Source organism: Canis lupus, chromosome 28 (assembly GCF_048164855.1).
Source record: "Canis lupus baileyi chromosome 28, mCanLup2.hap1, whole genome shotgun sequence".
Taxonomy (NCBI): Eukaryota; Metazoa; Chordata; class Mammalia; order Carnivora; family Canidae; genus Canis; species Canis lupus.
Genome location: NC_132865.1, coordinates 14,203,286 through 14,228,189, shown reverse-complemented (window position 1 = coordinate 14,228,189; position 24,904 = coordinate 14,203,286). Strand labels below are relative to the sequence as shown.

At 39.4% G+C, this 24,904-nt stretch overlaps 1 long non-coding RNA gene and 1 pseudogene across 8 annotated transcripts in view; both read right to left on the bottom strand.

Moving 5' to 3' along the window:
• The window catches only part of LOC140620213 (uncharacterized), a 179,580-nt gene that overhangs the window by 43,252 nt on the left and 111,424 nt on the right, over positions 1-24,904 (bottom strand). The window lies entirely within an intron of this gene.
• Positions 10,819-24,904, bottom strand: part of LOC140620212 (small ribosomal subunit protein uS13-like) — a 69,273-nt pseudogene continuing 55,187 nt past the window's right edge.

Here is a 24,904-nt window from a genome sequence, read left to right as displayed (position 1 = left end):
TTGTGGGTTTTTTTTTTTTTTTTTTTAATCATTAATGGATATTGAATTTCATCACATGCTTTTCTGCATCTATTGAGATGATTAGAAATTTTTATCCTTCATTTTGTTAATGTGATGTATCACATTGTTTGTGGATATTGAACCATTCTTGCATGCCTGGAATAAATCCCATTTGATTATGGTATATGATTCTTTTAATGTATTGTTGAATTCAGTGTGCTAATATTTTGTTGAAGATTTTTGCATCCATATTCATCAGGGATATTGGCCCACAATTTACTTTTCTTGGAACGTTCTTTTCTGGTTTTCATATTTAGAGTAATGCTGGCTTCTTAAGGTGAATTAGGAAGTGTTCCTACCTCTGTAAATGTTTTTGTAAATATTTTATTTTTTAAAGTAATCTCTAATACCCAGTATGTGCCTCAAACTCACAACCCCAAGATTAAGAGTCCTATGTTCCACTTAACTGAGCCAGCCACATGCCTCTCCTCTTTAATTTTTTGTTGAGAAGAATTGGTATTAATTTTTCTGTGTTTAGAGGAGTTTATCATTGAAGTCATCTATTTGGACTTTTGTTTATTGGGAGATTTTTGATTACCGACTCAATGTCCTTACTAGTAATTGGTCCGTTCATATTTTCTATTTCTTCCTGACTGCCTTGGTAGGCTATGTGTTTCTAGAAATGTATCCATTTCTTCTAGGTTGTCTAATTTGTTGGTGTCAGTTGTTCATAGTAGTCTCTTATGATGCATTGCATTTGTGTGCTATCAGTTGTAATGTCTTTTTCATTTCTGATTTTGAGTCCTTTTTTTCTTAGTAAATCTGGCCAAAGTTTGTCTTTTTAAACAAACCCACAGTTCTTAGTTTTATTGAACTTTTCTATTGTCTTTTTAACTTTCATTTATTTCCTTTTTTTTTGTTAGTAAAAGATAAAAGATTTATATGATCCAAAGAGAAACGAAAGTATTTTCATTTCCTTCTTTCTACTAACTTTGCACTTAGTTTATTCTTTTTCTAGTTCCTTAAAAGTATAAAGTTAGGTTGCTGATTTGAGATCTTTTATTACTATTATTTTTGTTTTTTAAAGGAATCTCTATACCAAATGTGGGGCTTGAAATTATAACCCTAAGATCAAGAGTCACATGCTCTATGGAGCCAGCCAGGTGCCCTGAGACTTTTTTTTTTTTTTTTTTTTATAATAATCTAGGCATTTGTTGCTATGAATATCCCTCTTTTAGGGATCTGTTTTATTAGGTAAGTTTTATATATTTACAGTTTATTTTCTCTCAAGTTATTTTTTAAATTATTTTTTTAAAGATTTTATTTATTTACTCATGAGAGACACAGAGAGGCAGAAATAAGCAGAGGAAGAAGCAGGCTCCTTGCAAGGAGCCTGATGTGGAACTCCATCCCAGGACCCCGGGATCACAACATGAGCCAAAGGCAGACACTCAACCACTGAACCACCCAGGTGCCCCTTTTTAAATTTCTTTTTAAAGACTTTCTTGTTTATTTAAGTAATCTCTACCCCCAGCATGGGGTTCAAACTCATGACCCTGAGATCAAGAGTCACATACTTTTCCGACTGAGTCAGTCAGGTGCCCCTTGTTTTCTCTTTTGATTTCTTTGTTGACCCATTGGCTGTTCAGTAGTATGCTGTTTAATTTCCACATATTTGTAAATTTCCCAGTTTTCTTCTTATAATTGTGTTTCTAGTTTCATACTATTGTGGTCAGAAAAGATGCTTGATCTGATCTCGGTCTTTGTAAATGTATTAAGACTTGTATTTTTGCCTAACATTTGATCTATCATGGAGAATGTTCCATGTATGCTTTAGAAGAATATATATTCTGCTGCTATTGGATAGAATGTTCTGTAAATATCCATTAAGTTCAAATAGTCTACATGTAGTATAAGTCCATTTTTTTCTTGTTAATTTTCTGTGTGGATGATATATCCTTCGTTCAAATGGAGTAGTAAAGTCCCCCCACGATTATATTGCTATTTCTCCCTTTGAGTCTGTTCCCTTTGCCAGATTAATCCCTTTATTGTTATATAATGATCTTTTTTGTCTCTTATTACAGTCTCTGGCTTAAAATCTATTTTGTCTGATATAAGTCAGTCACTTCTGCTTTCTTTTGGCTTCCATTTGCATGGAATATCTTTTTCCAACCCTTTATTTTCAGTCTATATGTGTCCTTAAAGCTGGTGAGTCTTTTATAGGCAGCATATAGTTGGATCTTGTTTCTTGTTTTTGTTTTTAACCCATTGAGCCATTCTATGTCTTTTGATTGGAGAATTTAGCCCATTTACGCTTAAAATTATAATTGGTAGGTATGGACTTATTACCATGTTTTCATTGTTTTTGACTGTTTTATAATTCCTTTGTTTCTGTCTTCCTCTCTTTGCAAATTCATAACTTTCTATAGTGGCATGCTTAGATTCCATTCTCTTTATCTTTTATGTATCTACTGTACATTTTTGCTTTGTGGATACCATGAGGCTTACATAAAACATCTTAAAATAGTCTGTTTTAAGCTGATAACAACTTAACTTAGAACACATACTAAAGCATTACATTTCTACTCTCCCCTTTATGTTTTTGATGTCACAATCTCTTTTTATCTTTTGTATCTGTTAACAAATTATTATAGCTATATAATTATAGTTATTTTTAATGCTTTGCTATTTTCATACTAAATTTATAAGTTATTTATCTACCATCACTACAACATTAGAGCATTCTGAATTTAACTACATATTGACCTTTACAGGGAGATTTTTTTTTAAGATTTTATTTATTTATTCATGAGAGACACAGAGAGAGAGGCAGAGACACAGGCAGAGAAGAAGCAGGCTCCATGCAGGGAGCCCGATGTGGGACTCAATCCCAGGACTCCAGGATCACACCCTGGGCCGAAGGCAGGTGCTAAACCACTGAGCCACCCAGGGATCTTCTACAGTGAGATTAATATTTTCATATGTTTTCCTTTTACTAAATAGTATCCTTTCATCTTAGCTTAGAGAAGTCCCTTTAACATTTCTTGTGGGACCAGCAGTTAAGCGTCTGCCTTTGGCTCAGGTGATCCTGGAGTTCTAGGATCGAGTTCCACATAGGGCTCTCTGTGAGGAGCCTGCTTCTCTCTCTGCCTGTGTCTCTGCCTCTCTCTCTTTCTCTGTATCTCTCATAAATAAATAAATAAAATGTTAAAAAGTTTTTTCTTGTAAAGTCAATCTAGTGGTGCTGAAACTCCTTCAGCTCCTTAAAGGTGTTTTTCATTGCTCTATCTACAATTCCCTGCAGGTGGTAGGTACTCAATAAATATTTCATGAGGGAATGAATGAAAGAAATACTAGGGTAGTAAATAGGAAAAACAAAAATGTCTTTTATTGCTTGAGTAGGTGGAGAGTATAGAGCAAAAGTTTTAAAGAACAAACCTGAGTACAGTGCTAGGAGGTATGGGCTATCTTAAGTTTTGGGTCTTTTTTTATACAATTCTGATTCAGAACCTGCGCCTGAAGCTGTGACTATGCTGATAAAGCGCCTTTTGCCTACATGAGTATAACTTTGGAGGGGAATTTGATGTATTAGCTAATGGCATAAACTTTGTATTAGACATTAATTTATTCAATAAACATATTTATGCCACTTGCCATGTACCAGGCACTTTGCTAGGATTTGGGGATTCCGTTGGCAGACAAGACATATGTTTATTTAGCTTACCCTTCTGAAATGGTCAGCTCCCAAGAGTGACCTTGTGAATATTATATAACCTCTCTGAGCCTATTTTCCTCATTCATAAACTGAGGATTGTAAAGTACTACCTTATTTGATCTTGATTAAGTATTAATTACCTAAAGCAATGATAACAGCTATGCAAAGTGTTCAAAGTGGCATCAGGGGTGCCTGGGTGGTACAGTTGGTTAAGCACCCAATTCTTAGTTCAGCTCAGGTCATGATCTTGGGGGTTGTAGTATTGAGCTCCCCAACAGGCTATGTGCTCAGTGTGGAGTCTGCTTGAGACTCCTTCTCTCTTTCTGCCCCTCCCCCCTTAAAATAAATAAATTTTTTTTTTTTTTTAAGATTTTTAGAATTTATTTGACAGACAGAAAGAAAGAGAGCACAAGCAGAAGGAGCAGCAGGCAGTGGGAGTGGGATCCGCTGAGCAGGGAGACGGATGCAGGGCTCCATCCCAGGATCATGACCTGAGCTGAAGGCAGGCACTTAACCAGCTGAGCCACCCAGGTATCCCAAATAAATAAATTCTTAAAAACATTTTTTAAAATGGTATTATATTTCAGCCTCAACTTCCACTTAGTATCTTATTAATGGTTTTCAGCAAATCACTAAGGGACAGAAAATGAACATTTCTTTTAAAAAATATTTAAACTTGCTTATTATAGTGACAATACATGCGTTGGAGTAAAAAAAAATTCAGAGTACAAAAGCATGTAAAATAAAAAGGTGCCCTCCTGATCCTTTCTTCAGAAGTAATCACTTCCTTTCTTCAGAAGTAATCACTGTAAACAATTGTTTGCCCTTCCCGCCATAATCTTGTGCTTATAAAGTATATATATGCATATCCTTTTTGTTTGGAAACAAACAGCAAATGAAATTAGATACTATTAATTGGTTATTAGCATTAGTTTTCCAAGAGCAACCTATATTGTTCTTATTCAGAATGAGTACTTCATAATATTCTTGACACAATTAAAAAAAAACTAAAAAAAAAAAACCTCCCTTCAGCTTTTTGAGAAAGTTTGTGGGCTGCACCGTCCTTGGCTCTCCACCCCTGGAACTCCCCCATCTTATCCTCAGCAGCTTCTAGCAGCCAGAGACTGGCACCCGCCCACCCATGTTTTCTTGGCCTGTGGCCGGCTGTGGTCAAACCAGCCCCAGAGAGCAGGGGTGTGGCTGAGGGTAGCAAAGAAGGAAGAGAAAACAAATTTCCCATGAGTAGTTGGGAAAGAGTGACAAGAGTCAAATCAAATTGACATAAGAGGCTAGCACCCAAAAGTGTTTTATTACATGTGTTTAAATAAAAGGTATCGGGAAGAATGTTCTATAAGGGTTCAAAAGGCAGTGGGTTCAGGAACACCAGGCTCCTTAAAGTGGTAACCGCAGCTGCATATGAAAGCTCAGTCTGTGGGTATGAGGAGTAAGAAGGGACTTGGGGTCCCTGTGGACAAACCTGCTCCCCAGAAGTCCGGGGGACATGGGGGGGTGGTGTTGGAGAGAGATCCCCTCAGAGAAGGGGAACAGCAGGACATCAAGGTTGGGCCTGGTGCCAGATGAAGGAGAGGAGGGAATGCTCTGGACTTCTTCACTGAAAATTAGACTTCACTTCCTCCATTTTCTACCTGCTTGTGTCTTTTCCCACCTCACTGTTCTTAGCCCAATTGCTTTATTTGACTTCTGTGACAGGCTTTGCTTGCGCTCAGCCCCCAGTCATGACTCTAAGATGACTGATGTCTCCTTCTGATTGTGAACCCTTCTCAGGGGTTGAATGCTAAGGCAAAAGTAAAAATCTAAAACAGAGATTCTGATAACCTTGGGGGATGGAGAAATAGATCTTTGCCTCTTTCTTTTGGCTTATTCACTTAATCTTTGTTCTCTGGATTGTTTCTACCTCCACCTGGGCCAGAAAATAAGATTACAGAATGGCTTAGAGTTTCTAAATTAGTCTGTTACAGAAACCAGCACCTCAGCCTACAGGCCTGGCTCAGAGCCCACACTCAAGAAAGCAAAATCTCCTCTTGGGTGGGGCTTTCCTAGACATAAAGGTTTTACCATGCCTCTAAGCAGGGAAAGCTTGGGCCAAGATTATATTGGGCAGGTAATAAAATTAAGGACAATAAAACCAGATAAACCACCTCATTAGCCGCAGTTTACTGGTATAAGCTATTTCAACAAAGAGAGGTAAAATGGAGGACTCAAAATGCCTGCTGTTAAGTTCTTTTATAAAACAGTCTCCTCTGCAAAGGGAATGATCTCTTCGTGGCTTGGTTGAGAGGGCACGTGTGCATTTATCCAACACTGGGTGAGAATAAGTAGGAGCTCAAAGGGGAGTCTCTGGGATTTGGTCTCTTTACTCTTACTATAAAAGATCATCACTGAGCTGCTAAATCTCTTAGAACCTTTTTTTTCAGCCGTGGAATCAAGAGAAGAGAGGCCAGTACCAATCTGTCTAGACTCAACTAATTGTTGACTATTGATTTGCACCTTAAAAATCAAACTTACTCTATCAAGACAGAATTATTTTCTTAACCATACACATCATGGTGATATGTTGCTTCTCAGGGATTAAGAAAAAAATATGAAAGATCAACCATATTTTCAAAACTGTCTGACACACATACCTACACACACCTAAAGGTAAAATAACTGAATTAAGATAGAATTCTGAATAGCTTTTATTTTTTTAACCATTTGAAAAAATTTTCTAGAAATTTTGTACTTTCAATTTTATTTCTATGTAGTACAAACTTCCCCAAATATCACTTGGTGATTGAGTCTCTAAATATTAAATGTCTTTCTAACACTTGTAAACTGCATTCTCTAGCTTAAAAAAAGCACAAAAGATTCGGTGACTGTATTATTCTTTGGAGCCAGGGTTGTGGTTATGTGGGCACTCAGCCCTTTAGGACACAACAGGTTGGTGAACCATTGATTCATGAAACACTGCCAGGAGTGGCCTTCAGCCAGGCCCCCGGGCAAGTTCAGCCAGCACCAGTGCACGGCCAGGCCAGGAAGGACTAGTCAGACATAGAACTTCCTGTCTTTGTCAGAATCCTAGGAATCTGGGAACTATTCTCAATTCCTCCCTTTTTCCTCCTTCTTATATCCAATCAATCACCACTGGCTCTGAACTGGTTCTACCTTCTAGATACCTCTCCAACTATCTGCTCCTCTTTAACTCTATTGCTTCTTTCCTAGGCCATGTTGGTTGGATTTTTTTAAGGTTTTATTTTCATTTCAGTTAGTTAACATACAGTGTTATATTAGTTTCAGGTGTACAATATAGTGATTCATCATCATCATACATACTTTCATACATCACCTGGTGCTCATCCTGACAAGTGCATTCCTTAATCCCCATCACCTATTTAACCCATCCTCCCACACCCCTCCTTTTGTAGTCATCAAAATAGTATGGTACTGTCACAAAAACAGACACATAGATCAATGCAACAGAATAGAAAACCCAGAATAAACCCACCACTATATGGTCAATTAATCTTCAACAACGCAGGAAAGAATATCCAGTGGGAAAAAAACAATGTCTTCAACAAATGGTGTTGGGAAAACTGGACAGCCACATGCAAAAGAATGAAACTGGACCAGTTTCTTACACCACATGCAAAAACAAATTCAAAATGAATTAAAGACCTAAATGTTATGACCTGAAACCATAAAAATCCTAGAAGAGCACACAGGCAGTAATTTCTCTGACATTGGCTATAGCAACTCTTTTCTGGACGCATCTCCTGAGGCAAGGGAAACAAAAGTAAAAATAAACTATTTGGACTTCATCAAAATAAAAAGCTTCTGCACAGTGAAGGAAACCATCAACAGAACTTAAAAGCAACCACGAATGAGAGAAGTTACTTGCAAATAACATATCCAATAAAAGGCTAGTATCCAAAATCTGTAAAGAACTTATAAAATCCAACACTCCCAAAACAAATAATCCAATTAAAAAAAGGGCAGAAGACGTAAACAGACATTTCTCCAAAGGAGTCAATCAGATAGCCAATAGACACACGAAAGGATGTTCATCATCCCCACTTACCATCAAGGAAATACAAATCAAAGCTACAATGAGATACTGCCTCACACCAGTCAGAATGGCTAAAATCAACAACACAAGAAACAACAGGTGTTAGCGAGGATGTGGTGTAAAAGGAACACTTATGCACTATTGGGAATGCCTGGATTTTCCAAATGGGCTACATCCATGTACTTAGTCCCCTCTACCAAGTCCCTGTACTATGGCCAGGTGGATTAAAACAAGCAAGCATAAACCTGAGCAATCCTTCTCCTTAAGACTCCAATGGTTTCCCTGCTGCTCTTAGACTAAAGATCAAAATCCACACCATGGCCTGGAAGCCATGAAAGAGCAGGCCCCTGCTCCACTCTTCAGTATGCTCCTATACCCCACAACACTATTCCCCCATCCTCTCCACTGCCCTACTCTCCCTGGGGTTCCTCACAGCTCAGGAGATTAGAGACAGGGAAGACCCAGGTACCCACTTTTCCCTAAAATTCCTTAGGTCGTTCTGAAACCACCACCGTGTTTGAAAGCAACTGGAGTCAAGGTAGAGCCAATCTGAAACTTGTTCCTTATGATCAGTTTGAACCTGTAAGCATCAGGATCTGACTCTGGTTTACAAAGCAGGCCAGGAAAATTTCCCAAATGGCAAGTCACTGGGCAGAATTTCTAGAGGAGCAGGTCACTGCTGCTACCTCTGCTACTCAAAAAAGGTTTAAATCCACTGGGTAAATAAATAAATAAATAAATAAATAAATAAATAAATAAATATTTAAAAAAATAAATCCACTGGGTAGGTGCTTTTTTACTTTCTAGAAAATCTAAAGCTAGCCAAAATATGCAATTATGAGGCTGAGGATGCATTCACAAAAGCCCTGAAACCATTATCTCAGAGGGAGCAGATGCTCCTCCATAACCAAAACAGCTGGGAAGGTCTTTCTCTGGAGGAACAGAACCACATGTTTGTAGACTCTATCTAAGCCTGTTAGAACTGGGCTTGCGAAGTAGATTTGGATGAGCTCTGGGTTCAACTGTGTTCTTAAAACTAGACAACTAGTTCAATTCCATTACAGAAAGATTCCAATATGTTATCAAGTTCACTTTTCTACAAATATCTCATGAACTGCATTTTGAAAGCAGGATTGATTGTACTTGTCCTTGCTATTTATAGCACACACTAAGTCCTCAGCCAGCTGTGGGAGGATATGGCTACGTTTAGATTCCCATCTGAGTTGTGTGTGACAGTATCTGGCACCCTTTCAACAACTGTAGTCATTGCTTGGAGACTGAGCACAGCGGAAAAGAAGTCAACTTTTAATGTCAGCATATCACACCCTTTCTAACATTTTTGAATATGAATGAGGCAGTAACAGTACAATTAACCTTGATCTTAACACTCTGTAGTCAGACAACTATTTTACCAAAAGGTAGTATCTATCGCAAAAAAAAAAAAAAAAAAAAAATTTATCTAATTAAAAAAAAAGAGCTTTTCAGACCGGACAAAAATACCTTCTTAAAAAGTGATAATTTTATGTAATTTAGGGAAAAGATCCCAAAATAAAATGTTCAAAAGAACATACAATGAAAACTATATCCAACTCTTACACCTGTACTTTAGACGTCCAATTTCCTTCCCTGCAAACACAATAAGCATGTTTTTACTTATCTGTCCAGAGAGTTTTTATGCATTTATACACACGTGTGCACACACACACTGTTGTACACCTTGCTTTTTTTAAAAAAAAAAAAAAACAGTGCATGCTGATTGCTCCACATCAGCTCACAGAGACGTGCTTAATGTAATTGTTAATGGCTCTTTTCCATGCAATAATGTCTACACTGTTCAGTGAACCCTTCTCCACCAGGAAGACCTTTTTGGGTCTTCTCAGTGTGCAGGTATGATACAGAAAGGCCTCCATAACACAACCCAATCGGCAACCATTCTTTGGCCTGAGTTCTCCACTCCAATTAAACTGACCTACTGTGGCTCTTGAATGGCTAATCCCTGCTCTTTCATTAACTCACTGCCTGGCTGTGGACAGGTGATCTTACCCTTCTGCCCCGGGTCTTCTCAGCCACAAATGAGGGGTGGTACAGGGAGGGGAAGAGGTGGGCCCATCGGAAGATGGAAGATCCTTTTCCAGATCTCCCATTCTGTGAATCTGTGACTAGATGAGGTGAAAGGGCCTTTCCAACTCTATACTTCGATCAGGAATTTAAATTTTCATGGGTTTGATCTTGTTTCCTCAATTGTCCATGAGTTTATTATTAAGGACAAAACTATCTCTTTGGGTCCCCCAGAATGTCCTGCTAGAATGCTTGCTCCAGAAATGTTTGTTCGTTTTCTGGGTTATCACTTCAAGTGCTACGTATTATTAATAATTGCTCCAATCCTATTACTTGAAATAGGTCAGTTAACCCAGTTTCTTTCTTTTAGGACAAGTGATAGGAATTATAAGGCTGGTGCTCTATCAGAACTATTGGAAACAATTTTTGATTTTAGCTTTAGGTCCTCAGCAATACATCCAATTTATGCAATCGATGTATTCCTGACATGACACATAGAAATATTATTAATAACTTGAAGGGTAAAAGTTTAGAAATAAAGAGGACATTAAGAATGGTAAAATTCTACTTTTTTTTTTTAATAGATGTGGAAAAACAAGGCCTGGAATTTAAGTGATTTGTCTAAGGATTGTGACTCAGCTAGTGATAGATAGAAGCAGGGTTAGAACCTGGGTCTCCTGGGGCACCTGGGTGGCTCAGTTGGTTAAGTGTCTGCCTTTGGCTCATGTCATGATCCCAAATTCCTGGAATCAAGCCATATATAAGGCTTTCTGCTCAGTGGGGAGTCTGCTTCTCCCTTTCCCTCTGCTGCTCCCCCTGATTGTGTGCACACTCTCTGTCAAATAAATAATAAGTAAAAATAATTTTTAAAAAATAGCTTAATAAATGTACTTATCTCACAAGATGGTAGAATGGTCACATGAGCTAATGCCTATGAGAATTGAGAGTAAAGCACCAGGAACATAAATGTCATCTATAATTTTTTTTAGGTGTATAAATGATTTATTAACAGACAAGGCCTATAACCTTATTTCTTCTTGGATACACCCATGGTGCGAACACAGCACTCTGTGGTCTTGGTGTGCTGGCCTTGGACATGAAGTCCCCAGAAGTGGTGCAGCCCCCTGTGGGCTCGAATCTTCTTCAGTCTCTCCAGGTCTTCACGAAGTTTGTTGTCCAGACCATTGGCCAGGACCTGGCTGTACTTTCCATCCTTCACATCCTTTTGTCTGTTCAAAAACCAGCCTGGGATCTTATACTGGCATGGACTCTGCATAATGGTGATCACACGTTCCATTTCATCCTCAGTGAGCTCTCTGGCTCTCTTGGTGAGCTAGATGTCTGCTTTTCTCAACACCACATGAGCATATCTTCGCCCCACGCCCTTAATTGCTGTGATGGCAAAGCCCATTTTCTGCCGCCCATCCATATTGGTGTTGATTACTCACAAAATGTGCTAGAACTTCTCAGGGATCACTAGAGACATGGCGGTGGCCCCAGTGGCGGCATGCAGGCCTCCTGTGGAAGAGCTGTTATCAATAATTATTAAAGATCTTCATAATGAAAGTTTATTTTGGGTTTAAAATTTTTTTTTAAGATTTTATTTGACAGAGAGAGAGAGAGAGAATGAGCATAAAGAGACAGAGCAGAAAGCAGAAGGAAAGGGAGAAGCAGACTCCCTGCTGTCTAGGGAGCCTGATGTGGGGCTCAATCCCAAGGCTCTGGGATCATGACTGGAGCCAGAAGCAGACGTTCAATTGACTGAGTCACCCTGGCACTCCGAAAAGGTCATTTTATAATATAATTTCCCCTTCAGTTGATTTTTTTTTTTTTTAGAGGAGAGGCAATTGGGTTTAAGTATCAGGTTTTGTTAAAGCCAGACACACCTCTGTTACCCTAGCTGAGGTCACATCCCCTCACTGGGAGAGTAGCCCATTTTTTTGCTCATCTTTCAGTGATTATGAAGGTCATGAAAAATGCATTTTTGTCACCCAATATATATTAGTTATTGCTGTTAAATAAAGGGGAAATTAGTGAGTTAAGAGAAGAAAGCATTATTAGTGTGGGCAGTTTATTCAGAAGGGTAGGAGAGTAGAAACCACTTAAGGATTGGATATACAACAATGTACTATGACACGGGTTAGAAAATGGCAGAAAACTAATAAAATACTGCAAAAGGACAGGGGCAAAATCCACTTAAATTCACTTTGATGAAAAGAACATTCTTACAGAGGCCCAACATACAACTGTGGCAAGCCAATGTGAAGTTTTAAAAATATAACTTCAAGTGTCAAAATGTAATCACATATACCTAACGAATCAAAAGATATGTTAACGGTAATTAATGTTTTGTATATTCCACTGCAATCATGAATTTTCTGAGACTAATATCATTTTCTTAATTGATCTCTAGAGTATAATGTAAACCATGTCAAAGCTCCTGAGTAGGTACTTAATTGCTAAGTGTAGGAACAGACAAGACTACAAGCTCCTAAGACCCAAACCATGCTTACTTTAATAAAAAGCTCTTTGAAACATATTCCAGCCCTTGTCTACTCTCTTCACCTCCTTTAACCACCTGCTGTCCCCTCTTATTCTCACTGTAGCCTCCCAGGGAAACTAGGGTGGTTTGACTAGATCACTATCAACTTCCTGTCGCCAAACTACCATGACAACAGCCTTCCTCTTCTCCCTGGACCTCCTTTCTGTTTTGAAGCATCCGACTCTTTATTGGAACTTTGCACTCTCCAGGTCTTCTCTTCTCCCTGGGACTCTACTCTTGCCCTCTGCGGCTTCTTCACATCAATATTAAACACACTCACGCTTTCCCCAACTGCAGGTTCCCATGTAGCACTGCTCTGATGCTCTATCCCTTATATCAGACATGGCCAAAGAGCTCCATTTCTAATGACCTATTTCGTCCTCTGCATTCCTCACCTCCCAAATGTCCACATCCTCTTTTTCTCCAGGAATACTATTTTCCCTCAAGGTATATCCACAGAAATTTTTATAAAATATTACACAAATAGTACAATAAAAGAAATACATAGGGCACCTGGGTGGCTTAGGCAGTTAAATGTCTGCCTTCAGCTCAGGTCATGATCTCAGGGTCCTGGAATCAAGCCCCACATTGGGCTCTCTGGGAGTCTGCTTCTCCCTCTGCCCCTCCTCCTGCTCATGTGCATGCTCTCTCTCAAATATGTAAAATTAAGGGATCCCTGGGTGGCTCAGCAGTTTGGCGCCTGCCTTTGGCCCAGGGCACGATCCTGGAGCCCTGGGATCAAGTCCCAAGTCGGGCTCCTGGCTTGGAGCCTGCTTCTCTCTCCCTCTCTCTCTCTCTCTCTGTCTATCATAAATAAATAAATCTTTAAAAAATATTTAAACCAATATGTAAAATTAAAAAAAAAAGAAATATATAAAATTTGCCTGCAGTACCACTACATAAATTGTCCACATGCTTCCATTTCCCCTGTCAGTAGGTTTCTTGTAGTCACAGCTCCCACAGTGACGTTTTGGTTCACTCTAGAGATAAATCATAGCCTGCTACAAAAACAACTACTCTGGCTTCAAGAGGCCTTTCACCTTCTCCCTAGGAGATTGTTGCCTCTGCTTGTCTGAGTATATTCTTATTAAGGTCGATAAAGAGTTCCATGTTGCTAAATCTAACATGTTCTTAAATCTAGACTTAATTCTCGACTCCTTAGTGTGTTTGAGGCAACTGATCACCCCTTTGTGACACCTTCTCTTTTGCTGGTTTTGTGACGTTACAGTCTCCTGGTGCCCACCTACTTTGGTTGCCCTTTCTGTTTCCTCTGATGGCTCTTTCTCCTCTGTTCTTCATGTAATTCGGGAGTTCCTAAGGACTCTATCCTGAGTTCCTTTGCTTTAAAATCTTTAAAAGCTCTCCTTAGGGGATTTCATAAGCTGTTGGGGTTTCCATTTCCATCTTCATGCTGGTGATTCTCAAATCCATTTTTTTGGCAAAGGCTTTTCCCAGAACTTCCTATCTATCTAGTGGTCAAATGGATACGTCTAAAGTCTTTTTCATAATAGGCATGCAAAGCTCAATGTTTTCTAAAACGGAACTCATTGTCTTCCTACTTCCAAATATTTACTTTCTCAAGTGTTCTCTGTTTTAGTAAAGGCCACCACCATCCACTCAGTTGCTTAAGTCATTGATTTATCCTTTACCTACCTCTTCCTTACCATGCTCCCTCTTCTGATTTATTAACCATCAGGACTTTCCCATCTATCTCCTACACACTTCTTCAATCCATTTACTTACCTAAGTTGTCACTGTCACCACCACAGAATGCTGCTAAGTCCAAGGTATCATCATCATCTTTCATTTGTATTCTGTGACAATCTTTTACCCTGCCACTAAAGCACATGTGATTATGTCTCTTCTCCCCTTACACTCTTCAGTGAATTCCCATTGGTCTTAGGATAAAAGCTTGAGTCCTTAAGAGCCACAAGGTTGTGTGTGATCTTCCTTCTGCTATGTTGTAAAGGTTCATCGCATGTCATTCTGTCCCTCAAGCTTTCCATTCCAGACATGGAAATGTCCCACTCCTTCTTACCTTGGGACTTTGCCTGGAATATCTTAGCTTAATGTTCAGGCCCCTACTGCTCTGTTCTTTCTCTGTCATCTCTCACAATTCTCCAGACCCTCCCAACCCAACGCTCAACATAGTTACCCTATTCTTTAGCTTTTAGTGTAAATAACCCATTCTCAAAAAAGGCTTTGTGAACCAACCCTCTGGACCCTTAGGAGACAGTTTGTGCTCCCTCTCACTATTACCATTATATCTGCAGAAATTTTCAATGCCTTTCCAGCTGCTCATCTGTGTGCTGCACGAGGGCAATAAATTTGCCTGACACAGGTATAGAATAAAAATTTTTTGGAGAAACTTATTTTTCAGGGATCCTTTACTTCTGGCTATTAACATAAGATTTATTTACAGTAAGACATTTGAAAAATGCCTTTCACTCATTAGACTATAATAATTGAAAGTATGAGGATTTTATAAAATGCTTTTGAAAAAAAAGTGTAAATTAATTGAAGATTTAGGAGAAAAAAAATCATTTCCCTCCCAAGACTTTCTGTGGAGAGACTTTCACCTGTGAAAAAGAAAAAAATATTTCCTTTTTTTTGTTTAAGATTTTATTTATTTCTTCATGAGAGACACACACACACTGAGAAGCAGGCTCCCTGCAGGGAGCCCGATGTGGAACTTATACCAACACCCCAGAATCATGCCAAAGGCAGACAACTCAACCACTGAGCCAACCAGGCGTCCCAAGAAAAAAGATTTCCAAAATGAGAAAACCTACTTTGGGAATCAAAATCCAATCAATAATACCAATAGCGGCCACTTATTTGGTGCATGCTACTTTCCAGGGAGAGTCCTCAGTGAGAGTGCATCAATTAATTTGTAATAATTTTAAAAGGTGGTTACTATTTTTACCCTTACATTAGAATGTAGTTGCTATTTCTGTTTATTGCTCTAAAAGAAGTATGAGGGAACACTCTCAATCCGTTGCTGACACACCTCTTAATTAGGTCATATTTTACAGTTACATTAGATTCTGATAATGACTGGGATTCCTTCCTGGCTGGCTCAGACAGATCTCAGGCCATACTGCCAGAGGATTGTCTCTTGTCATGTGCTGCCTCTTGCATCACAGATTCTTCTCTGGTGGATTTGGCTCCATCTTATTTCCTTACTGCCAGAGGAATTCATCTAGTCATGCATTGCCCTTGAGGCCATGGTAACTAGTCCTTGTGATTTTTTGAACACTGTGGTTCCTGAACAGTGTTCAGAAAAAAAGAAGTATGCAAGGGGCCCATGCTTAGCTCCTCTGGAGGTATAAAGGATGGGAAGCAGTGAAGTAAGAGAGACCGGAGAATAACATATCCTGCTTCATTCATTCACCCATTTATTTATTAATTAAATTTATTCCACAAATATTTATTGCTTATCTACCATGTGCCAAGTTGCCTATTGGGTGCTGGGACTTAACAGTGAATGAGAAATTCATGTCCCCAAGGAGATTATAGTCTAGTCATAGAAACAGGTAAGTAAATATAGTGCACACTGTTGAGGGAGCACAAAAGAGGAGTATTATAATCCTATAGTTATAAGGGTTATGAACCCAATTCAAAAATTGATTAGACAAAAGTATTAATATTTACTGGCTTAGGGAAAGAAGGTTGGAATAATGATGCTCTGAGGACAGAGCTATAGCAAGAACTCGGTACCAACTGGAATCAAGCACTAGAATATCCCCAGGAGTCTTGTATATTTTTTCCACACATAGGCTTTATTATCCCTACCACAAACCAGATCTCTCCACATTCACATTCAGGTGAGAGGTCAAGAAGAAAGGCCTCCATCAACTCGAAGCCTCACATCAACCTAGGACCTGACTCAGAGAGGACTGGATCCTCTTTTTCAATTACAATCTAAAAATCCTCAGGGAAGAACTCAAATCAACCCACTTTGGGTCACATGCCCATCTTAGACTGGTGATTCTCAACTGTAGGCAGTTTTGCCCCTCAAGGGATATTTGGCAATGTCTGGAGATATTTTCTATTGTTATGACTGGTGGGGGTGGAGAGGGTGCTATTGGTATCTAGTGGCTGGACACAAGGAATGCTGCTAAACATCCTACAACATATAGGACAGCCCCTCCTCCCACAACAAAGAACTATCCAGTACAAAATGTAAATAGTGCTGAGATTGAGAAACTCTCTTCTAGATCAATCAGTTGTGATGTGGGGGAGGGTCAAGAGGGACATAAAAGGCTTTCTTTAAAAGTGAAGTATTGGCTGCTACTTAAGGAGGAGTAGGAATTAGCTAGGCAAAGAGGAACCAGCGAAGGCTGATCCATGGAGGGAAGTACATGAGCAAAGAATGAGGACTGTCCAGAACAGGCTTCCATAAATATCACTAGTAACTCCACCTCTCAATGGTGGTATCATTCAATGGTATCATCATCTTGCAAAAACAATTAAAATAATACCAAGAACAAATAATACATCATATGCATTTCCTCTACTATATTAAATTTTTAGTGAAGGGCTAGTGTTTTATCTGAAATTTATTTCTATTTATTAGGAGATTGTTTCAGTCAGCTATTAAAACACATCAGTGGACAAGACCTAGTAGTTAGGAGCACTGACCCTAGAATCAGACAGACCTGGCTTTGAATTCAGGCCCATCACTTCCTAGGGGTGTCCATGGCCACCACAAGTGGAACTGGCCAGTGCTAGGGAAATGCGGAAAGGAGGACATCGATGTGGACGAGTAGTCACAGCCAGCCACTTGAGACAAGTAGGTGGAAACTAAACCTTTTAGGATGAATAAAATTTGGCAAATAGAAGGGAGTAAAGTATTCTAGGTAGAGAAAGCAGCAAGCTCCAAGGTCTGGAGTTAGGAATGAGTATAAATGTAGGTAAAATAAGTCTAAAGTAATTTTAAGATACAATCTTTTTGGTGTTTGTGTGGGAAATGGGAAACTAGAAGATGGAGTGGACTTGAGGAACAATCAGAAGTTTAATTTTGGACACAAATCAGCATATCCTGCAGAATCTCTTAGTAGAGGCATTCAGACAATAGTCAGTTATGGGCAGGCAGGATTCACATTCAGGTGAGAGGTCAAGAGCTGGAGCTGTTGGTGCATGAGAAAGAACTGTTCCCTAAGGTAAAGAGGTTAGAGAGGAGGAGAAAGAAGAAAACAAATGCTGTTGCAGGAGAAAGAAAGACAGAAGGAAGAGAAGAAAAAAAAAGAAGGAAGAGAAGGGGAAAGAACAGATGAGTATGTGAAAAAAGAGAGAAAAGAATAAAACCAAGATGATGTGGTGTCATGGAAACCCAGGAAGGAGAGAATTTGAAGAAAGAGTCCTCAATCATCAAATACTGCAAAGAGGTGAAAGGTGATCAGAATTGCTGAGGAAGTGGCTGGACAGTGCAACTTAAGTTTTGTATTTCTGGTTAGAGGGTGGAGGGAGGCATGTCTTTGAAGGAAGCCTGGGGGTAGAAGCAGGGTGAGAACCTGGAGACTGCTACTATACAGTAGCCTTTAAAATTTTTGGATGCAAGACCACGATGCCCACTATCATTGCTATTATTCATGTTAATTTGAAATTCCTAATGCAATGCTCAAGTGCAAGAGAAAGAGGTATAAAAATTGAAAATAAGTTAGCAAAACACACACACACTGTTTATAAATTATATTACCTTCTACCTGTGGTGCCTCAAAGATTTAAATAAAAAAAACTATTAAAACTAAAAACAAAACAAAACTATTAAGGCTAATACAATACCTGATAAAGTGATTAATTAAAGTACATACACATGGCCATCAGTTAATTAAAAAAAAAATCCAGTTTACAACTGAAACAGAGGGACTAAAAAGGGCGAAGTAGAAGGATATGAGATGTCCACTACTTTAAATGTATCAATCATCCATAAATTAATATACAACTCCAATCAACTCCAATCAAAATCCCAATGCACTCTTGGTATCATTTGACAAAACAATTTTAAATAACATTGAAGATAGAGGCTGGATCCTACAGAGAGAGATGGTAAAAAATACTCCTTGGTGGATTAAAAGATTTTAGGAAAGGGATATTAATATTCAACTGTAAGTCTCATATATTCAATATAAACTTTTTCCATTTTCTCATTTGGTAAAATCTGCTAAATATAGGAATGTCTTGTGTGACAGTTTCAAGAAAAATCGAACTATAGGGGTAGAGTCCCACCTTTAGATTGGTGGGGAATAAAGAAAAAAAAGAACAGCTTGAGAAGGTGGATTTAAGATTAAATTCGGTAGAATCAGAACTGGGAGCCAGTTTAAGAGACTGTAACCCCTGGGGGAACTTGAAACAATCTTAGAGCAGGAACTGCAACTCCAGGGAGATGAGGGAGGGGCCTTGAGCCAACCTACTCTATAAGCTCAGAGTGAAGGGTAACTTTGGCAGACATCTCAGGTTCATAGGTAAAAGTTTAACTTTTCTAGAAATTCCCTGAAAAAAAGACAAATTATTCCTAGTGCTTATTTCTGTAGTATTGAATTATATATGATTTTTATTTTGTTTTTATGTTTTTCAGTTTTCTACAATGAGCACGAGTTACTTTTATAAGAAAAGTCTAGGGCCATCTGGCTGGCTCAATGGGTAGAGCATGGGACTCTTGACCTTGGGGTTATAAATTTGAGCCCTACACTGGGTGTAGAGATTACTTCAAAATAAAATCTTAAAAAAAAAAAAAGAAGCTTGTCAGTGAAAAATAGAATTTGGAAGAATGGGCACAAAGCAGGGTTAAGTAAGCTTTTGACGTTCACTTGCTTGGTGCTTTCTAGAAGGGTAGAATCATAGCAAATGATTCTCTCAGTGTCTCATCTTCAGCCATAAATATTGATCATTACACTCTATCTCTTGCCATCACCAAGGGTGAACAACACATCTTTACCCATTGATCCCTCCCTCGGCTGACTTTCCACACAGATGATGCCAATTATACACATTGAGTTGGCTAGCTGTTTCATGTGCTTAACTATTGTTAACTAGGTTGTTGACTTGTCTATAAACTTGTCTTCTATTTCTGTTGATTTTCCTGTGGTACCTAATAGGTATCAAATTGTGCCTTTTCTGTGCAAGTTCCTTGAAGGCACTCACATCTGTGTTCTGCATCTATTGTAATACTTGGCACATAGCAAAAACTCAATAAATGTTTGGAAGCAGTGACCTCATTTGGCTTCCAAACAGCTCAGTCAGAGAGAGGAAAAAAAGATAATGGTGATAAAAATAAAATATCAAGAATTACTAATATTTATTGAGTACATCCCATGTACTAGGCATTATGCTAGACATTTCACACAGTGTATTTCATTTACTCCTCAGAACAACCCCAAGAGATAGGCACTATGATTATTTTAGTTTATGAATAGGGACAGAGCCTCAGAGAGGTTAAATGGTTTGGCCGGTGTCTAAGAAGCTGCAGCGCAAAGAGAATTGAGGTCTCCTGATGATAAAATCAGGGCTCTTTCTATTATCTTCTTCTGTCTTTCATGAAACCAAGTTTTGTCTCAATATATGGAATCCTCTCCTTGTCCAATTGAAAAAAAAAATCTGAGCCCTTAAAAATGCAATCTAAAGAGTCTAAAATAGGTAATAAAACCACTTTGCATAGTATAAAGAGTTAATTCATTAGTACTAAAGTCAGCAGTCCATTAACACAAAGATTTCAGGCCAATAGAATAAGTTTGATTGTGAGACTAACTTACTAGATCATTAAATTTAGGAGGGGAAAAGGATTTGATTCCAGTTTGAATGTGACCTATCTACACTAATGCCCCATCTTTATAAAATATTATTATTATTATTAAATATTTTTTTATTTATTCATGAGAGATACACAGAGAGAGGCAGAGACATAGGCAGAGCTGGAGAAGTAGGCTCCTCTCAGGGAGCCTGATGCGGGACTCAATCCCTGAACCCCAGGATCATGACCTGAGCCAAAAGCACAGCTCAACCACTGAGCCACCCAGGCATCCTGATCTTTACAAAATACTATAAAATTTAATCTCTATATTTAAAGTGACGAGGGCCATATTTGCGATTAAGTTTCAGCTATGAGGCAGACCGGAGTGTCTCCAAACCACATCAAATGAATTATGCCTTTATTCCCTAGACTTTCTGAATTGGTTCTTTTGGATCATTTTCTATTACTCCTTGAGCAGAAATTTGGGGTGAATGTGGAAACAAGTATGCATCTTTGTTTAAAACCTTTGATAGGTCCTGCCTGTGCCCCCAACCTGTGCTACATTCTGCTTGCCAGCCCCATCGCCAAGCCTCTAAAGCATGCCGAGGGCCCTCAAGCTTGCTGGCTTACACAAGGAAAACATCCAGGGTAGGTATCATCCCCTTGTCCTGCCTTACCCTCCCTCCTTATTCTCAAGGGTAGGCATGGAGCAAAGACAGGTTTGCTTGAAAATCCGCCAGGGGTAGCTCAGCTGGTAGTTGCATACATTGTGTATGCATTCTCTGGTGGACCAGAGCACCACTTGGCTGGGCGTCAGAGGAAGAGAGACTCCTTTCATGCCCATATCCCCGGCCATCAGTATGAGGCTGGTTAGTGATCACAACTGCTCGTGATCTAAATGTGGCAGAGTGAGAGGCAGTGGGCATGAGTGGGCACAAGTGGGCAGAGAGGAGAGAGAACTGGAGGCAGATTTGGCAATACCTAGCTTAACTTCCTAAAGCCCTGGGATGACAGGAGACAGCCTGACTGGTTTCTTTTACCCTGCCATCTCCCATCCTGGGACCTGGGAAGAGTCTAACCTGTTCAGAATCTTTCAGTACTTGAAAGCAGCAGCAACAGTGGGAACTCTAAGAGATTTTATAATGTATTTTATTCCTCTGCGATCCCAAATCCTCATATAGCATATATATTAATTTTCTATTGCTACCATAACATATTACCACATGTGTAATGGTTGAAATATGACAAATAGATTAGCTTACACTTCGGCAGGTCAGAAGCCCAAAAGGAGTCTGCTGGACTGCATTTCTTCTAGAGGCTCTGGGGGAGAGCCTTGCTTTTCCCAGCTTCTAGGGGCCCCTCGCTCCATTTTGAAAGTCAGCAGCAATATAGCGTCTCCTCTCCTCTCTGAGATCCTGCCTCCTTCTCATAAGGACCTTTGTTACATTGGGCCCACCTGAATGATCCAGTATAATCTCTGTAGCTCAAATGCCTTAATTTAATCATATGTGATTTTAAGCTGCAAAATACTTGATGTCACGTAAAGTAACACATTTGTGGGTCCTGGGGATTAGGATGTGGGTGTCTTTGGGGGCCACCAGTCAGCCTATTACAACACGTAAATCTGATTTTTCATATTCACATATCTAATCTTCAAACACATTTACAGAAATGTATATAAAAGTAGAGGGCTGCCTGCAGTGAGGCAGAAAGAGGTTTCATTAGAAAATAAAATATGACCCGCTCCCATCATTTTAAGAAACACTATTTAGTTGGTTGGTTTGTTTTTGTTTTTAAAAAATCTCTCATCTTTTTAAATAGAATGAGGAATCAGAAAACTGTAAGAGCAGGGGAGACACTGGGAAAAACAAAACTGCTACCCCGTATTCTAAAACAGAGAGTGCATTATTAAGGTTACTTCTTGTCTTTTAAGTGTGAACAGAAAAAAACAAAAACAAAAAAACCAAAACCTAATTGAATAAAATCAAGGGATTTTTAACTAAATTTCCTCTGACATTTATGTATTTTTTTTGGAAGGCTTTTTGTTTCTTTGTGAAATTGAAAAGGCTTGTACTGAGGATAAAATTTGAATCTTGGACCCTAAAATATCTGATTATCAAATGTTTCCTTTCCTTGACTTAAGGAAGCTGCTGTGAGGACTATTTTCTGGGCTACGTGGTATCACTGGGTATTTATCAGAATAAAATTGCTGACCCTTTAATATCCAGAGGTGAAGATTTATGGTGAGCAAAAAGAAGTGTTCTCTTTAAGCATGGAGATGAAACCAAAGTTAAATTTTATTGCATTTAAGAAATTGTGAATGGGGTTCTTTAATATTTATTTAAATTTACCAGTATTACTTATATTTATATCTGGCTGCTTTACTAGATAGCTATGTCACCTCTTAAAAAGAAGAAGAAAAAAAAAATGAGGAAGAGAAATAACTCCTTTGTCACTCATCCCTGTCATGATATTACTTCTGGGAGGCCGTCCTAAGGCATTCGCTGGAGACAGTGGAGCCTGCTTCTAGGCAAAATTCATTGGAATAGATAAAAGTCTCTGCAAACTTGAATCGATAAAGTGGCAGTAAATGTCAGATTGCATCCCACAGATAGGAATGCAAAGGAATTCTAAGTCCCCTTTTGGGATAGGTCGAATTTACTGAATCTTCAAGATAATGTAATTACTTTAGGGAAAAATCTTTATAGGTAACCATGGTCATATATAAGTCATACTTAAAAAATAGATTTATTTATTTGTTTGAGAGAGAGTGCACACACACGAGTGAGCAAGAATGAGTGAGCAGGGGGAGGAGCAGATGGGGAGGGAGAGAGAGAGGGAAAGAATCCTAAGCAGCCTCTGAGCTGAGTGGTCCGAGGGACACGGGGCTGATCCCCACTACCTGAGACCATGACTAGAGCTGAACCCAAGAGTCCACGATGCCCATCAACCGACTGAGCCATTCAGGTGCCTCTATAAATCATACTTTTTCCTGCCTTCACCATTTCTTCCCCTTCCCCTGCTTTATTAATCTAAACAATAATTATATGTTGGTTTGTGCAGCATTTCTTCTGTGTCAGACACAGAGCATTTCACATACAACGTTTCATTTGATTCTTACAATGCCCCTGTAAAATGGGATTCTGTTATCCTCAGTTTATAGATGAGGAAACCAAATTTAAGTAATTTTTCCAAGGTCATACAGCAAGCAACTGTCAGAGCCAGCTGGAGCATGAATGTTTGACTCCAAATTCCACACCATTAACTACCGTACTTAATTTTGCATCTTTTATCAGGACACGATTTCTGAATTCCAGGTGGAATTTTTGCATTTTAGATATAAGTAAGGAATCTTAATGTCGTGGAATTACTGGCTAAACTGCCTTTGCTTCCCACTACCTAGATGCGAGACAAGAGGCCACCCCTCCTGGATCTGGAACAGGCTTCTTCCTCTCCATTATCTGTGAATAGGGCTTTCGAGGCAATAAATCACTCTGTGGTTTTTCTTCTCCCCTTCAGACCCACAGAGGCCCGCTTCACACTCTGAATTCCATAGACATCAGCCAGCTTGTAGGCAGTGTAGCTGTCACTAAAGAAACGAAGTCATGTTACACTCTCTTTCAAAAGCAAACAAACCTGTGCAGCCCCATGAAGCACGGCAGTCAGATGGGGAGTGAGGGCAGCCCCCATGCCGTGAAAGTGGAGTCTGTACCAAGGAGAGGCAAGGCTGCTTTGGGGAGTTCGGGGACATTCTAGGCTAACTTTGATTCCTTTTTCTGGCACCCTGTTTCCCCAAACCACCCTCTGCTACCCAATCAGATGAAGAGACTCTGGTGATTTGATATGCTTGGTTTGAGGTGCCAGGGACGCCTAGATGGCATGTATGACGCAGGACCGCCACATGAGGTTGGGCTGTGGGGGTACACACAGGAGATCTCAGTCTGTGTACCGCCTGGTGTTCTTGTATAGAAATAAAACCAGGTTGGGATGCCTGGGTGGCTCAGTGGTTGAGCATCTGCCTTTGGCTCAGATCATGATCCCTAGGTCCTGGGATCGAGTCCTGCATTAGGCTTCCCATGAGGAGCCTGCTTCTCCTTCCGCCTATGTCTCTGCTTCTCTCTCTTAGTCTCTCGTGAATAAATGAATAAAATCTTGGGAAAAAAAGAGACATAAAACCAGGTTAAAACAAATCTGCGGGTCCTTCAGTGGCAGCACGTAGATGGAACCAGGGGACCAACCATAGCCCCTGTGCTGAGAGGGTGAATGACTCTAAAGATTGTGCTGATGGGAGCTTCAGGTCCTAATGGGCACTGGCTACACCAACCCTTATCCCCTGGCCCTGCCTCCTTAACGTGCTGTCTAGGTACCTGGTTTCAAAGTTTGGCGCCTAGGAAAATGTACAAAATTCAGTACACATGGTGGTGTGCAGACCAAGATCTGAAAGCATGAGAAAAGAAGAGGAAAACACTAGTCTTAAAGGCTCTCACATTCTCCCTGAGAACTATCAATTAATCCTTTTCCTCTTTATTTGTATTTTTATTTTTTAGGCAGAGGGAGAAGCAGGCTCCCCATGGGGACCTCAATACAGTACTCAATCCCAGGACCTAGGGATCATGATCTGAGCCAAAGGCAGATGCTTAACCACTGAGCCACCCAGGGGTCCCTTTTCTCTCATTTTAAAAAATGAAAAATTTTATTCTCTGTTCAGGAGCAAAGAATGTCACTTAATGGGTGACATTGAAAAAGAACAGCATTAGACACCAACAGTTCTTGGTGCTATGATTAGTAGTT